General features: G+C 37.4%; 1 long non-coding RNA gene across 1 annotated transcript; it reads left to right on the top strand.

The window, feature by feature from the left end:
• Positions 1–3,785: 3,785 nt before the first annotated feature.
• LOC145512887 (uncharacterized) lies at positions 3,786–12,894 on the top strand. Its single transcript, XR_014058897.1, has 3 exons — positions 3,786–4,013; positions 8,735–9,268; positions 10,102–12,894. It is a non-coding gene; the product is annotated as an uncharacterized LOC145512887 (long non-coding RNA).
• The last annotated feature ends 5,284 nt before the right edge of the window (positions 12,895–18,178 follow it).

Raw genomic sequence — 18,178 nt, 5'->3', positions numbered from 1 at the left:
TAACTATTGATGAGAAAGACTGGAATCTACCAGAAAAGTTATTCAACAACTAAAGATATAAAGAAGGAACCACAAGATAGGCAGGAGGGGTGGAGACACCCATGCTCCCAAGTGGGCAACCCCAAAATAGGAGAATAATTACATTTGAAGAGGTTCTACCAAAGGAGTAAGGGGTCTGAGCTCCACACTGGGCTCCCCAGCCAAGGGGTCCTGCACCAGGAACACAAGTCCCCAAAACATTTGGCTTTGAAGGACAGTGAGGCTTACTTCCCACCTAGAAAGCTGTGGGAAATAGACTTCACTCTTAAAGGGCACACAACAGTATCTCACCTACTCCAAGATCCAGGGTAGAAGAAGTAATTTGAAAGGAACCTAGTTCAGAACCACCCCAGCCACTGATGTTGGAGAGTGTCATGAAACTCTTAAATATTCCTGTATTTTTAGCCACTAATTTCACTTCAAGAATACATCTTAATGAAATAAGCATGGTTTAGACAAATGTATGTGAGCAAAACTAATCATCACAGTGTGGTAATTTAAAAAAATAATTTTGAGGTATGTAAATATGACTTACAATGTTAGTAGTCATTAAAAACTAATGCTTTTGAAGACTGTTAAATAACAAAAAGTAGGATTAAAGATAAAAAGTTTAAGAAATATAGCAGAATCCAAGATTCCATGCAGAACATTATTTCAACTGCATTATACATACACACACACATCCCACTCAAGCATATATGTTGGAAATACACTAAAATGTTAACCTTGTTTTTTCAGAGAGTAGGATTGATAATTTTCTTTTATACCACAAAATTTAATCTCCATGACAGCAAAAATACATCTGTCTTGTTCATTGCAATCTTTTGAGAATGTCTCATATATAATAGGTGCTAAAGACATGTGTCTTGAATGAATGGATATTTTTATTTTTTCCTTTTTCTAAAATAAGTATTTATTGCTTTATAATAGGAAAAATTTGATAATTATTTAAATGTGTGTGTGTATATATATATATAATCTGTACTTGAATAAATTCTATACAACTTTGTAAACAGACTAATTTCTGTATATGGAAATTTACATACCATATAATTTTAATCAAAAGAATTTGCTCCAAACCTAAGTTCATGCACCTAACACCAATTTTTTATTATTTATTTCCTCTTATTAGTTATATACCCAACAAAGAATATTTTTAAAATATATGTATTTCCAGAATCTTTCTGACTCTACAAATTCCCCCTACTCTCAATTTCCATACCAAAAATTGTGGTTAGATAACATAATTCAGGTCATTCATTAATAAATGTTTTCACACAGGTAAGACTTCTTCCTTAATGAAATAAAAGTTAAAAGTATGTTTAAAACGAAGTTCTAAGTGATTATCAGGGATTCATGAAAATTAGGAAATTCTTTATCAAAATTTCATTCAGCAATACCTGTGGAGCTTTGTGACCCTCCAGGAAAAACACTGGATCTTAAGCACAAGTATTTGACATACTCTTAGATTGTAATGGTGGAAGCCAGTTCAAACTAGTTTAAGCAAAAAGGAAATTTAAAGATTTACTGAACCAGGAAGTCATGGATATATATGGCATCTGGCACAGTGAAACCAGTGAGCTCAAGCAACATTACCAGAATGTTCTTTTTTCATTTCAGAATTCTAACACTACCTAGTTACATTCTACATGCAGGCGATCATCACATGGAAGACAACACTGCCAGCAGCAAGACAATTACATCTTTCCTTAACATCCCTAGCTTAACATTTCTAGAAAGAGAACTTCCCTACCTGTCCACATACTAATTCTATGCAATATTCTTCTTGACCCTTACCCAAAACCAAAAACTGGTCAAACTCAAGATTAAGGGTATAGTCCTCCAGACTGCCAAGCATGCCCAATACTTCTGACACCAAGTGCAAAATCAGAGGGAACAGACACCAGACACGAGTTCAGGAATTCCAAAAGGACATCTTCACTTTAGACCAGCTAGCTACAAATTCAGGGTAGTTCTCATGACCACCCACAAGTTCAATGGCTCACTAGAACAACTCATAGTACTCAGGAAAACATTAGACATCATTATAGTTTTATTAAGGGTTTCTCTGGTGGCTCAGATGGTCTGCCTGCAATGCGGGAGACCTAGGTTCGATTCCTGGATCGGAAAGATCCCCTGGAGAACAACCCACTAGAGTTTTCTTTCCCCAAATCCCATGGACCGAGGAGCTTGGCAGGCTACAGTCCATGGGGTCACAAAGAGTCAGACACAACTGAGCCAACTTCACAGAGAACAGAGCATAGTTTTATTATAGCAAAAAGATACAAATTAGAGTCAACCAAAGGAAAACATGCACAGGGCAAAGTCTACAAGGGTTCCAGATGCAAAGCTTTCAGCATCCTCAGGTCTACATTACTCTTCTAGCACTTATATATGACAATACTCTAAGAGTACTCCCAGCTAAGGAAGCTCACCCAAGCTTCCACGTCCATAGCTTTTTATAAGGGCTTAATATGTAGGCATGACTGACTGAATAATTACCTACATGGTTTAGTTCAATCTCTAGCCAAACTTTTTGGAAATCAGTCTGACATCACATGGTCTAAGGAGCCTATCATGACTAATAAAGACACCCCTGGCATGAAATTACATGGGTTTAGAGGTTGCCTCCTAGAAGTGAGAGATGAAGATCAGATATGTCTTTGAGCTGAGGTCAAATTCTTTATTACACAGATCTACTTGTCCATCCCTAAAAAGAACTGAGCACTAATGCTTAGTGAATGAAACAATCTGATAGGTCAAACTAGATCTGTTTATATCCCAGGAGCAGGAATGAAACATGCTGGAGAGAAAGTTTCCAGAAGGAACAATAAGCATAAAGCAAAAATAATACATATATTGAATAGACTTAGCCACAGATGCCCACTAAAACTAGTCACAAATATTATTTCATTATCTAAAAATATTCAAACTTTAAAAACTAATTGGAGTCATAGGGAACATATGAAGAAGCGATTCTAAAAACCCTATGATTATAAACTAATCAAATAGAAATCTAAGTAAAACATTAAAAATTAATATAAGAAAGCTATTTGAAGAAAATGGTTTCATTCTATAGTAAAAGCTTTAAAATCACAATGCATTTTTCTATTCTTTTTTCCTTTGAACTGCAATGCCTATTTTAAGTACAACCGTTTTTTGGTTTGTTTCATTTTATCTTTTTAATTGAAATATGTTAATTTACAATGTTGTCTTAGTTTCTAGTATATAGCAAAGTAATTCGGTTATCCATATACATATTCTTTATGTATTCTTTTCCATTAGAGTTTATTATAAAATATTGAATATAATTCCCTAAGCTATACAGCAGGACCTTGTTAATTTATTTTATATAAAGTAGTTTGTATCTGCTAATCCCAAACTCTTAATTTATCCCTCTCCCCCTTTCCCCTTTGGTAACCGTAAGTTTATTTCCTATGTCTGTGAGTCTATTTTTGTTTTGTAAATAAAAATGTTACCATATTATCCAGCAATTCCATTTCTGGGATATAGCCAGAGAAAACTCTAATTCTAAAAGATACATACACTCAAATATTCACAGCAGCACTATTTACAATAGCCAAGACATGGGAGTAACCTAAGCATCTCTCAACAGATGAATAGATAAAGATGTGTGTGTGCATATATATATATATAGTTGTTGTTGAGTCACTAAGTCATGCCTGACTCTCTTGTGACCCCACAGGCTGTAGCCCGCCATGCTCCTGTGTCCATGGGGTTTTCCAGGTAAGAATACTGGAGTGGGTTGCCATATCCTTCTCCAGATGATCTTCCCAACTCAGGGACTGAACCCACATTTTCTGCATTGGCAGGCGGATTCTTTACCACTGAGCCACCAGGGAAGCCCATATATATACATACATACATATATGTATATATATATCCACAAAAAAAGAATGAAATAAAAGCCACTTGTAGCAACATGGATGGACCCAGAGATCATAATAAGTGAAGTAAGTCAAACAGAGAAAGAAAAATATCATATGATATCACTTATATGTGAAATCTAAAATATGATGCAACCATTTTGTTAAAGAATAACACCATTTTAAGTTTCAGTTTTTTTATTTGCAAAATGAGGTTATAACTGCATATTACATAATGTTATTAAGAAGATTAGAGCAAACATTTGCAAAATTTCAAGCATAGTGTCTGTCATTTAACAGATAATATCAAACTGATAGTTGTCATTGCCACTGTTGCTTCCCAAAATTTAAAAGCCACAGCTCATATGTAGTAAGTGAGATATCCAAATATGAATGTTCACAACCTAGGAAAAGCAGAACACCAAAGAATCACTTTGTAACGCTTTAGAATAAGAAAGCAATGCACAACGGAAAGACACTTGAGTTGGGAACGAAAGACCTGATTTCATGCTTCTTTCCCACCACTTTATGTCCTAAGCAACTATGGGCAAGTCACTTTACTCCTATTAGACCTAACTTTAACATCTGTAAAGTAGGGACAACAGTCCCTTTTTTCACCATCTTACTGGATTCTTTATGTGATGTGCTGAGAAAGTATTATACAAAATGAATGGCACTAGTAGTTATATCACTTTTTTGTGTATATACAAAGCAAAATATCCATATGTAGTTTTTGTATATATAAAGAAATATTATACAATTAAGACAAAATATGTAAACTTCAATTGCTTACATAATTATTGTATCAAAAGAGAAAAGTTTTTTCTAATACTCCACAAATATGAGAAAGGCCTTACCACATTATAAAAAGCATAAAATGTTTAAGATATATCTAGTTATATGTCATGGAGAAGGCAATGGCAACCCACTCCAGTACTCTTGCCTGGAAAATCCCATGGATGGAGGAGCCTGGTGGGCTGCAGTCCGTGGGGTTGCGAAGAGTCGGACACGACTGAGCAACTTCACTTTCACTTTTCACTTTCATGCATTGGAGAAGGAAATGGTAACCCATTCCAGTGTTCTTGCCTGGAGAATCCCAGGGATGGTGGAGCCTGGTGGGCTGCCATCTATGGGGTCGCACAGAGTAGGACACAACTGATGCGACTTAGCAGCAGCAGCAGCAGCAGCAGCAGTTATATGTCATATCAAAGGTTACAATTTATTACTAAGATATAAGAAAAGATAGATGGCTATAAACCTGTATATTTAGCAGTATTAATAGCAGAAGTAACTGGTGCCAATCCTGTCAACTGGAATATCGAATAACTAACAGAATATGACAGAATTGTGAACATCATTTCTGAACACCCAAGTTCCAAGTTCCATGGGAACAAATTCCTCAGGCCTCAAAAGATATATTTACTTTCATTATATTATGCATCATATGATCTAAACAATCACTTTTAGTCTAAAAGAGTTAGTAGAATGTCTTAAGTTGTAACCAAAGAATAATAGGAGGACAATCTTCCTTATTAATAAGAAGCACCTTCTCTTCTCCAGAAAATGTCAAAGGGCTATGCTAATATAATTTTCCACAGTGTGAGCATCACAGTACTTCAAAGAACACTGCTTCAAAGCCAGGCTCCTGGCCTGGAAATCTTCAAACCACTTTGACTCCTTCATCTCTACATTTAATCAGTTATTAAATTTCCTCGATTTTTCCTTAAAATTTCTCCCAAATTTGTTACTTTAATCTCCATTTTCTCTGCCACCACCACAGTCCATAACCTCAACTTTTGTTAAAACTCTGCCTCTTCCAGTTTTTCTCCCTCGAATACAGCCTATAAAACTCTGCCTCTTTATTTCCATAAAAATACTACTTACATCCTGCCACCTCCTTGTCCAGAAGTCTGTAATCCAGTTAATCCTTTGATTCCAAGGGAGGAACTTTTTAAAAAAACACTGATGCCTAAGTTCTACCTGATGAGGTTCTGATTTAATTCATCTGAGTCAGAGAAAGTCATTAATTTTTCTTTAGAAGTTCCTCTGGTGTTTCTAAAATGCAGCCAGATTTGAGAACCACTGCTATGAATCTCTATCACCTATTAATCCAATCTAGAACTCCTGTAGCAGACACTTCAGGTGCTCTCCCCAGAGGCTTTCCCATCCTTTTGACCTTTCAGTGTGTACATTCTTTGGCTTTGGGATGATTTGCTTTGAATAGTTATCAGCACATCTCTTCCAGTGACTGCCCTGGAGCTACTAGAGCTAGTTTGTCCCTGCTCCTCCAGAGAAAACACAAAGGGCCTAGGAGTTTACATCCCTGAGGTAACCAGCAGTTGATGCCTAAATAATGTGGGAGTGTGACCGCCTAGCACCTTTGCTTGGATTCAGACATATTCTGAGGTGTAATTTACACTTCAGAACTCCCTGGCAGGATCAGGCTAAAACTGGGACTTTGCCTAAAAATCACACACATTTACCTGGCTTCTTCCCGTTTCCTTCACACCCTTACTAATTTCTCCTAGGAGTACTTCTCCAGAAATCACTTGCACATGAATTCTCATCATGAGGTCTGTTTATGGAGAATCCAACCCAAGGCAACATCTTGGTCAAAACAGTTCATAACCTCTCACCATTTTTCTGCAATTACCCAACATCCACCAGCAAGGCTATTTTTCTCATCCACTGTGCTTATTCCACACCACTCTTTAAGTTTGCTATTTCCCTTCACCCCAGATGCCTCTTCCCTGCCTTTGTGAGCATCAAAACTTCCCATCTTTCAAAATTAAGCTCTAGATATTTTCCCCATCCTACACAGAGCTAAAGGCCCTACCTATGAAAAGTGACGGTGAAAGTGAAGTCGCTCAGTCATGTCTGACTCTTTGCGACCCTCTGGACTGTAGCCTACCAGGCTCCTCCATCCATGGAACTTTCCAGGCAAGAGTACTGGAGTGGGTTGCCATTTCCTTCTCCAGGGGATCTTCCTGACTCAGGGATCGAACCCGGGTCTCCCGCGTTGCAGGCAGACACTTTACCATCTGAGCCACCTGGGAAGCCCATAAAATTTATTTATTTTTTATTAAAGGATAATTGCTTTACAGAATTTTGTTGTTTTCTGTCAAACCTCAACATGAATCAGTCATAGGTATACATATGGTGGTGGTTTAGTCGCTAAGTCATGTCCAACTCTTGCAATCCCGTGGACTATAGCCTGCCAGGCTTCTTTGTCCGTGGGATTCTCCAGGCAAGAGTACTGGAGTGGGCTGTCATTTCCTTCTCCAAGGGATCTTCCCGATCCAGGAATCGAACCTGGGTCTCCTGCATTGCAGGCAGATGACTTACCAACTAAGCTATGAGGGAAGCCTTATGATAAGTGGACAATAAGTGTAGATTGAATTGGTGCTGCCTCCTCCATCAAACTCACCCTGACAATTCCAGCACATGTAAACCTAGCTATCTTCTCTAACTTGTATATTTAATATCACATTCACAATCAGTTGTTGATTCATTCAACCAATATTTGTGTGATTACTATGTACTGTGCCCATAACAGGGAGTGAAATAGTGAGTGAGGCTATATCTGCAAGCATGGAGCTTACAGTCAAGTTAAGGATGCAGACATTAAGCAAATAATTACACAAATAAATGTTAATCTATAACTGCGAATATCTAAGATGAGATAAGTGGTGCTGTGAGAGAATATATGAGTAGTAATGTCCTTATCTAGGATTTCTCTGAATAAATAATGAAGAAAGAACAAGCTAAAATTACTGTCCTGTTCTTTATTACAGGGTTTCTTAGACTCCCTTCCTCTGTAAAAATGCCTACAATTTTATGTAACTAAGTATTGTCTATTAAGAGATTTTAAGAGTCCATGACCTGGAATTTTGCACAAGGTCAATCCTATAGAAAACAATGCCATGTTTATGTTTATTAACTGACTCTTACATGTGCCTTATCTATCGGTCATTGTTTAAAGAAATATTAGCATTTTTTTATAACTCATATAATTTAATGTTAGACACAGGCTCATCACTTAACAAATATTTGTTTTCTACCCCCTGTTTTCAGCCTATTTCTACAGAACTCAGATCCTCAAAAACAAATTTTTAAAAAGTATATTTATTTTCTTTATTGAATAAGAGCCCATTGTGAGCAGTTGTAAGTGGAATGAAAATTATTATCTGGGTTTTATTTGGATAGCAATAAAATAAGAGCAATAAAACAGGATTTGCATGTTAAAACCTGCTTGTGCTCTGCTAGTGCCAAACAACTGTCACAACATTTCTTCAGAGTTCTCTTTCTTCAGGGAGTTAGCACTTTCAATCTGGGAACTCCCTGCTGCTTCCCCATCCCCAAACCTCAGCTACCCTAAAAGTATGTTACCAGGTAAAAGCAGAAAATAAAATGTTCATTTCATACACAAAAAGTTGAAAGCTTATTACTTAATCAACTATACTGATCAATTTAAAAGAAAAATAGAATGAAAAATTAAGATTTCATTTCAAATGCCACTGGAAAATATCTGTGACTATGAACACACACACTGAAAACAAATGTTATATATGTATAAACTAAACAATATGTGTTTATACACACTAGAAATAAGTATGCTTTCAATATATATATTTACAAATGCATTTGTATATGTTACAGATAAATAAACATATATAAAGGCCATGATTTTTAACTGACATTAATAAATACCCCAACATAAAATAAAATAAGATTATGCCAGACTCCAATATATTTCTAAGGTATTGTTAAAAATGCAATAATGTCAATGACTTGTACTTGAATCGCAGGTCCAAAAGATCTGAAATAATGGTGAAAAGCATGAAAGATACAGAAACCACAGAAAATATTAAAACAATACAAAAATTAAATTGTTTAATCAAAGGACAAAAGAGCTTCAAATTTATTGTACTCAATACCTAGCAAAGAAGGCTGAGAGCTGAAAAATTGAAGCTTATGAATTATGGTGCTGAAGAAGACTCTTAGGAGTCCTTTGGACTGCAAGGAGATCAAATCAGTCAATCCTAAAGCAAATCAACCATGAATATTCATTGGAAGGACTGTTGCTGAAGCTGAAGCTCCAATACTTTGACCACCTGATGTGAAGAGCCAACTCATTAGAAAAGACCCTGATGCTGGGGAAGATTGAAGGCAAAAGGAGAGGAGGTTGGCAGAGGATGAGATGGTTAGAGAGCATCACCAACTCAATGGACATGAATTGCACAAACCCCAAGAAGACAGTGGAGGACAGAGAAGCCTGGCATGCTGTAGTCCATGAGGTCGCAAAGAGTCAGACACAACTTAGTGACTGAACAACCACAAAGGTAACCTATCAAAGATTGAAAGAAAAACATATAATTCCATACTTTGAACCCATGCTTTTCTTAAATTTCTAGCTCTGAGTCTCAAAGACAGGTTACTACTGGGATACTCTGAAGAGATGACACCATATGCACACATCAATGTTTTAACAGAACTGCCATTCTTAAATGGTCAAGAGACCAAACACCAAATTCTTTAAATTTATTTTCTTTTCCCATAGGTTGATAACACTTATGCCCCTGTGCTCCTCCTTAGCACTTTCATGATAAATATGCAGATAAAGGAAGAGGAAGTTAGATGTAAATAATGTTGGTGCTTAATAACAATTCAGGTATAAAGTTTGATATAGTAATTGAAATCCAAAGATCATTCTCAAAGCAAGATTGGACTTAAGGTTTCGAAGTAATCATTTTCCTTTCTTGTTAGTATATGTAATCAATGTAGTCTATGTAGTTATACATTAGGAGGGGCTTCCCAGGAGGCCCTAGTGGTAAAGAACTTCCTTGCCAATGCAGGAGACCTAAGAGACATGGGTTCAATCCCTGGATCAGGAAGATCCCCTGGAGGAGGGCATGGCAACCCACTCCAGTATTCTTTCCTGGAGAATTCCATGGACAGAGGAGCCTGGCGGGCTACAGCCCATGGGGTCGCAAAGAGGTGGACTGAAGCAACTTAGCACAACACAGTACAGCAGACACGTTAGAAACCAAGTCTCAAAGGTGACTTTGGGAAGGTAGCGTCAGGTACAAAATTACTTTTCCATACAAGGAATGATGACAAGGAATGAAAGAGTATAGGGCAATCTAATTTGCCATCTATTTCTTCTACTTTCTAGGGCTCTGAAACCAAGATTGGTGTTCCCTAACATTTTGTCCTCCCAGGAATGTTGTACTCCCATAGACACTGTCAACAATTCTTCAGGCTAACTAAACACTTTCTTCTGCTGCTTCAATGCAAGTAAAGAAAAGCTTATTTTATTGTAAATAAGGATAGTTTTGATTTAGTTCCCATTTTAAAAGTAAATTTATTCTTAAATGTCAGCATTTTAATTATTAATGGCAAATTATCCACTCCCCACTTCAAGAGTAATGAATAATGATCAATATGTTGGTATATCAAAGTAGGTAGTACCTAACTATAGATAATTAACACTAACTTGCCTATTCTAATCAAAGTACTAAAGAACTGTGAGAAATCTAATGTGGCATTCTAAACTGAAAAAAGAAATACAGTCATTTAGTCCAATATTTTGCATCTGCTCTGTCAGGAACTCTCATATGTAGTGAAAGACTACCATAATTTTTCTTTCCATCCCTACTAAGACTTTTAGCCAGGATGAAGGAAATGAAAGTGAGAGTAACTATAGTAGAAAGGAGACAGGCTGATAAACATGATAGAGGAGGTTTCACATCTGTATTATACATATAATGTGATTGTGGATGAGTGTTATGGAAGAAACAATGCCTAGAGGCCAGGAAAATGGCAGCCCTGTTGTGCCCCAAGAAGGTTCACTGGGTTGGAAAAAGTGTTAGTCACTCAGTTGTGCTCGACTCTTTGTGACCCCACGAATTGTAGCCTGCCAGGCTCCTCTGTCCATGGAATTCTCCAGGCAAGAATACTGGAGTGGGTAGCCATTCCCTTCTCCAGAGGATCTTCCCAATCCAGGGATTTTACCCAGGTCTCCTGCATTGCAGGCAGAGTTTTTATCGTCTGAGTCACTGACCAAGAAAGATTCGCTAAAAGCAATGGGGTAGGACTTAAATGTTTTTACTTCACTTCATAGTCAGCCAAGCACTGCATTTTTCAATTTGGATTTATACTTGGGTTGCTTTCACTATGTAAATAAAACAACCAGACTTTTTAATAACAATTGATTTTTAATTGGCATATTAAATCCCTCCCCCCAATGCCACCCCCCCAACCCACCACTACCACTAACTTTAAGCCAAGGCACTCCTCCAACGACTTTGATTAAGCCTTTTGTAGAATTATGAATTTGGAGTTTTTTAAAGGAGAAAGGGATTGAACGCCAGGTGGGATTTAGCCAAAGCTGTCACAGCTCTGGTTGTTACCCCTCATAATCCATCTTGCTGAATCAAAAAGCAAACTGTGAACAAACAGCTTAGGCAGCTTGTTTGAAGATACACTCCTGTCTTTCTAGGAGGGATTAAGTCATGGCTACAGTTTGTTTGGAAAATGATTATCCACATGAAAATTATTAAATTCATGTGCCATCTCTTTGAGCTGAATGCTTTATAACTTTTCACCTCTGGGTCATAGTGACAATGATGCTGTAATTTTTCTACTAAAACAAAGACTCCACAGTCTTTCAAAACATTGTCCTTTTTTTTCGCAATTTCCATAAGAATACAGCGATCGACTTTCAAACTTTTAAATAACAAGGATTCAAGCTCTACCTTTAAAAGGAATCACAGCAATACCAGATGTAGAGAGAAGAAGATTATTTTCAGCATTTATTCCAACACTGGGTTCTATAAAAGCCACATTCATACCCTGCTGCAACAGGGGAGACAGATTAGATGGCTGAGACCTTGAGCAAGAAAGGAGGAATAAAGGTAACCTGGTGATACATCCAAAGTAAAGTGTTTTCCCATAGAGTGTAGAATGGAGTGGCGTTAAATTTTCATTATGGTAAATGAATCTAAACCTTGGAATAGAATATAATCTCTTTAAATCTTGAAGCAATAAGCCTCTTTTATATCATAAAATATTTCAACCTTGATTGCAATATTTTGCAATCAAGGTATTTTGGTAAATTTTTGAATCTAGGTGAAGAGCAAGAGAGGTTGGTAGAGGGGTTTGCTATTCAACAAGCACTAAATGGTTGCTATGTTTCAAGAACCATGGTGGGTCTTAGATAAACAAGCTTAATACAACACTGGCCCACACTATGGAGAACAGTGTGGAGATTCCTTTAAAAACTGGAAATAGACCTGCCATACGACACAGCAATCCCACTGCTGGGCATACACACTGAGGAAACCAGAATTGAAAGAGACACACGTACCCCAGTGCTCATCGTGGCACTGTTTACAATAGCCAGGACATGGAAGCAACCTAAATGTCCATCGGCAGATGAATGGATAAGAAAGCTGTGGTACATATACACAATGGGATATTACTCAGCCATTAAAAAGAACGCATTTGAATCAGTTCTAATGAAGTGGATGAAACTGGAGCCTATTATACAGAGTGAAGTAAGTCAGAAAGAAAAACAGCAATACAGTATACTAACACATATATATGGAATTTAGAAAGACAGTAACGATGACCATATGTGCGAGACAGTAAAAGAGACACAGATGTATAGAACAGTCTTTTGGACTCTGTGGGAGAAGTGAGGGTGGGATGATTTGAGAGAATAGCACTGAAACATGTATATTATCGTATGTGAAACAGATTGCCAGTCCAGATGCATAAGACAGGGTGCTAAGGGCTGGTGCAATGGGATGACCCAGAGGGATAGGATGAGGAGGGAAGTGGGAGGGGGTTTCAGGATGGGGAACACATGTATACCCATGGCTGATTCATGTCAATGTATGGCAAAACCACTACAATGTTTAAAGTAATTAGCCTCCAATTAAAATAAATTAATTAAAAAAAAAAACACTGGCCCTATCTTCTTGCACTCATAGTCTAGTAAGGGAGACAGACATGTAAACAACAGATTACTAACCATTGTGTTAAAGAGCATAATAGAAAGGTAACTTGTGTTGATTAAGCAGAATTCCATAGGATTCAGACCAAAAAACAAACAAACAATTTCATTTATCATTCCCCTTACACTAGGTCATTTCTAACCAATCTGCAGATTCATTTTTTTCTCTTCTCCTCTGAAGAAAATGTTGGGTAAGGGAAGGTCCCATAATTTTCTTAGACAATCTTCTTTTAAGATATCTATAGTACCAAGAATAATCTACCTCAGTCCAGTTTATTAATCAAAACACCAACTTCATTTAAAGTTAAAACTTCTTCCCTTTATAAATTTGTAGTAGTTTCAGGCTGAGAGACTTAAAATGGAACAGGAGGGTATAGTCTTCTTTTTCCCTATTTCCTCCCTTACATTTTTTTAACCCATCCAACTCCCATCTCTACACACAGAATCACTTCTGTTTCCAACAGGGATGGAACTAGGCAAAGAGAGAAGTGTCAGGAAATGTCTTAACCTGACTGGCACTACTAGAATCTGAACAAAGTAAATTCTTTCTCTATATAGTAAATTTACTTATTTACTTATCCCATAAATATTAATGAAACACCAATTACATTTAAAGAACTATTAAAAAACACTGAAGACACATAGTAAAAAAATCAAAGTCGCTGATTCCATGTACTTTATAGTCTAGTGGGGCCTCTAAGTCAACATAAATTATACTAAATAATTACAATGTAATTTAAACAGGTAGATTGTATATAAAATAAAATGTTAACTATATATAAAATATGTTAGATGGTGACAAATGCTATGGAAAAAATTAAATAGGAAAGGGGAAGGAGGACCATGACAAGGTAGGTTTATTTTACTTAGGGAAGTCAGGAAAGCTTTTTCTGATGAGGTGATATTAATATTTGAGCAAGATGTCTAAAAAAACTGAAGAGTTTAAGCAAAGAAAATATCAAAGTAAAGAGCATTCCAGCCTGAGAGAATAATAACTGCAAAGGCTGTGAGGTAGGCAAACGATCAGTATGTTCAAAAAACAAGAAGGCCAGTAGTGTGGCTAGAACAGAACAAGTAAAGCAAAGAATGTTGGAGATGAAGCCAAGGAAGCAGAAAAACTTTGATCAAATGTAAGGTATACAGAGGCCTTAGGGTTTCTTTCTGAGTTAAAAAGAGAAGCTCTTGGAAGTTTTGAGCAGAGAGGTAAAATGGTTATTTGTTTTTAAATATCAGTCTGGCTTCAAGGAGAATAGATAGTAAGGCAAACACGGAAGCAAAAAGACAATTCAGAGGCTACCAAAAGAATGTAGGCAAGAGATAATGGTAGCTTGAATCACTAAGATTGAGTAGTAAGAAGCAGGTAAGGGAACATTAGACAGATTCTGGATATACTATAAAAGATTTAATGATGGACCAATTATGAGTATGAGAGCAAGAAAAGGTTAACCAACTGCAAAGTTTATGACCTCAGAAACTTAAGAAAGGATGTTGCTACTTACAGATATAGTGGTGATCATTTTGTAACACACAAAAATGTCAAAACACTATGTTGTATACTAGGAACTTACATAGTGTTACAGATCAAATATACTTCAAAAACAAACAAACTTAGAAAAAGAGATCAGATTTTATGGTTACCAGAGGCAGAAGTGGAAGGAGGTGGAATTGGATAAAAGTGGTCAAAAGATACAAACTTTCAATTATAAAATAAATAAGTACTAGGGATGTAAGGTACAGCATGATTAATATAATTAACATTGTTATATTTTGAGAAATTGTTAAGAAAGTAAGTCCTAAAAGTTCTCATCACAAGGGAAAAAATGCCTTTTATTTTGTATCTATATGTGATGATGTTCACTAAGCTTACCATGGTAATGATTTCATGATGTAGGTAAATCAAATCATTTTGCTATATACCTCAAATTTATACAGTGCTGTATATCATTTATATCTCAATAAAACTACAAGGAGAACAAAAACAAGGGTTTTATTTTATTAATGTTGAGTTTAAGCTTCCTATTTCACAGCTAAAATGAATCTCCAAGACTGAAGATAAGAGAAGCCCAGCCTACTCAGCATATAACACAATATTTAAAGACATTAAAAGGGAACTGTGTGGGTGGAAAAGAGAACTCAGACCAAAGATCTGAGAAAGAATAGTGGATATGACATTTAAGATACCTGTAATTATTAGAAGAAATATATAACCATTAGTGGATTAAATATCACCTTTAATTAAAGATTCCTTAATTTTAAAACATGTAAATGTGAAAAAGTATAACATTTTATACCTGATTCTAATATTAACCATGAATGTTAGAAAATAAATTGGCAGTTGGCAGGTTAGAAAATTATCAAAAAGCTTTTCTAACTAAAGAGAAATATTTGTAAATAAATGCTTTAAATAATTTCAGATATTTGCTCATAGCTACAACTTAGAATTAGTTGTTTTATCACCATTAAAGATATAAAGTCAATAAGTTTTTATAAAGACAATTTCATGTCATATAATTCATTTCCCTCATTTGAAGTAAAACAGTATGATTATCTCCTGGAGATATCAAATTAAGATTTTGCTTCTCTTTACAATGATAACATACTATAAATACCTACAAATGTAAAATTAGAGATTCTACTCCATTTGATACTTTCAAAGATTAAACTATCTAACAAAGCTCTACTATCCATGTTTTCGTGTTGCATGATTACTGTCCTATGTACACTCTAAGTTAAGAGAGGAAGAATTAATACTCGTCTACCAAACATCACAAGTGTTTCCTATATTAAGAATAATGGGAGACAGATTTCTCACTACTAGAGAAGGAAGTTACAGAGAGCAGGGAGGAAGAAAACTAAAATGAATTCTACAGAGTTGGGCATTTAACTGGAATTGGAGGTATTAGTGTGAACTCATAGTTTTATCTTGTATATAGATACCAAAAAATAGATGCATATTATATGCACATTATATATTATACACGCTATATATATACACATATATATGTGTGTTCATTGAGAAGACATGAAAACAGTAACACACCAACAGCAGTGAACACACTTACCACACTGAGAACTTACATAATAGCTTCTAAATACCATACTCCAGCAAATTAAACCAGGGCATTTTGGAGAAATGGATGATTCTAGGATTGGTTGCCAGAAAATACAAGATGCTCCTGATACATGTTGCATGATAAAGAAAATATTCAAAGAACGATAGAGATATGTTGTAAGGATCCAGAAACCAATTTGAAGGGGCTCCCACTGTCTAAACCTGTGACAATATAAACATCAAAATAAATATGACTACATAGAGATTCCCTGGTGGTCCAGTGGTTAGGACCCCATGTTTTCACTGCAGGGGGGCTGGGTTTGAATCATGCTCAGGAAACTAAGATCCCACAAGCCACTCGGTGCAGACAAAAAGAAAAATAAATAAATATTGATTACAGACCATAATTAACCAAATAAAATAGAAAACCATGAGCTCAGTCTGGGCTGGCCCACACATACCTGCTGTTGGGCACTAAAAACGGCCTCCACCAGGACTGGCCGTTTTGTGCTGGTGGTGGGAGCTAGGAAAGGTTCCCAGTAGGGCCAGATCCCTTGTGTCCATGGCTACCGGCTTTCCCACACACCTCATCACTGACAGGACCAGATCTCTCACAGCCACTGATTGCCCCATGCACCTGTCACCACCGGGGCTCCCACAACTGGCAGCCGTGCCACCTCCATGCTCTGTCCTCTCTGGGGCAGACCCCAGTGCTCCAGGCCAGCCTTGGGAGCAGGCCCCTGTCGGTGGTCCACATGCAGAGCTGGGGCTAAAACCACAGATCAGCCCCACGGGCCATACAACTAAGGAATAAAATCTGAACTCTCTCCTCACTGCTGCTCAAACCATAAACTGACACTGCCACAACCAGCCTGGTAAAACGTCAGCACCTACAAAACATCTGAATGGACAAGTGCTCTCACAGCCAAGGCAGACCTAGCTTTAGCTGCTGTAGCCTTTGTGGGCCCATACATGGGCGTTGGGCCAGGCTAAAGTCTGAGCTGCCCCCATAACACCCACAACAGATCCATGAGTACTACAATCCTGGGACTTGACTTCAGTGGATCTACTCTGGTGACTGGTGAAAGCAACATCTGAGACACACTAGGGCCAACTGCTAGCATCCCCACAGTTATGGTGGAGCCAAGAGCAGTGCCAACATCAGCATAATCTGAGAGCTTGTACAACAGGTAAAAGGTGACACAACAGAGCACATGAACACAGGTGAACACCTCCAAAGGAGAAATACTCAGTAGTTTCCCTCCCAGTGGGAGTTCTCCAACCCTGCCTACCTCACACCACAGATGAGAAACACAGCTAAGAAGCAGATCTGGGGGCCCTTACTCCAACAACTAGGGAGCAGACTCTGTCACTGACAGGACAGTGTTAACCACAGGGCAAAGAGAAGGCCCCACTCAATATCCAGAGCAGAGCTCTGGTCACCACAACACTAGTCAAACTGCCTATCACATCTCTGACTTTAGTAGCTGTGGGTTCTGTGGGCACATACACGTTGGGGTAGGGCCAGACCAGAGTTTGAGCTGCCTACATAGCTCCCACAGCAGGTCCAGGTGCATGATTACTATAAGTCCCCTACATAGGAACCTTCAAGTTGCAAACTTTAAAAGATGCGATTATGTGTTCACATGTCCAATTACATTAAGTTAGTTCACGTGTCTGGCATACACTGTCACATGCATGCATCCTCCACAAGTGGCTGTGTTTCTGTGTACTTTACTGTACAGTATTCATAGAGTATAGTACAATATCTTTATTTCAAGCCCAGGATGTCTGTCTGGAAACAAGCACAAAAGCTGGGGTGATGTAGCTGGCACTGCTAAGAAGTGCCAAGCAACAATGATGGAAACAAAAGTGAAAATAATTTAGAGAGTGTAGCAACCAGAGGAAGAAGTAACTGAAGGCCTGAAGAGATTCACAATGCAGGAAATGGCAAGGGGATTTCCTTTATTTGAGGAGGCACTGTTAGGTTTTGCAGCACAGAAGCCAAACCTAGAACAGTACATGAAGGTTGCAGCAACCATTCAGAAGGCAAGCCAGTGCTGCGGTGTCATCTATGCTGAGAAACAAAAAGTGAATACCCAGACATCACTGGATTGTTCTTTCAAGAGGGTAGATATAATTGAATCCAGCAAGGAACCAGAACCTGTGCCATCAATGTTA

This window comes from Giraffa tippelskirchi, chromosome 1 (assembly GCF_054371585.1).
Source record: "Giraffa tippelskirchi isolate mGirTip1 chromosome 1, T2T-mGirTip1v1.2.pri, whole genome shotgun sequence".
NCBI lineage: Eukaryota > Metazoa > Chordata > Mammalia > Artiodactyla > Giraffidae > Giraffa > Giraffa tippelskirchi.
The sequence above is the reverse complement of the archived record's forward strand: the minus strand, read 5'-3'. Positions and strand labels throughout refer to the sequence as shown.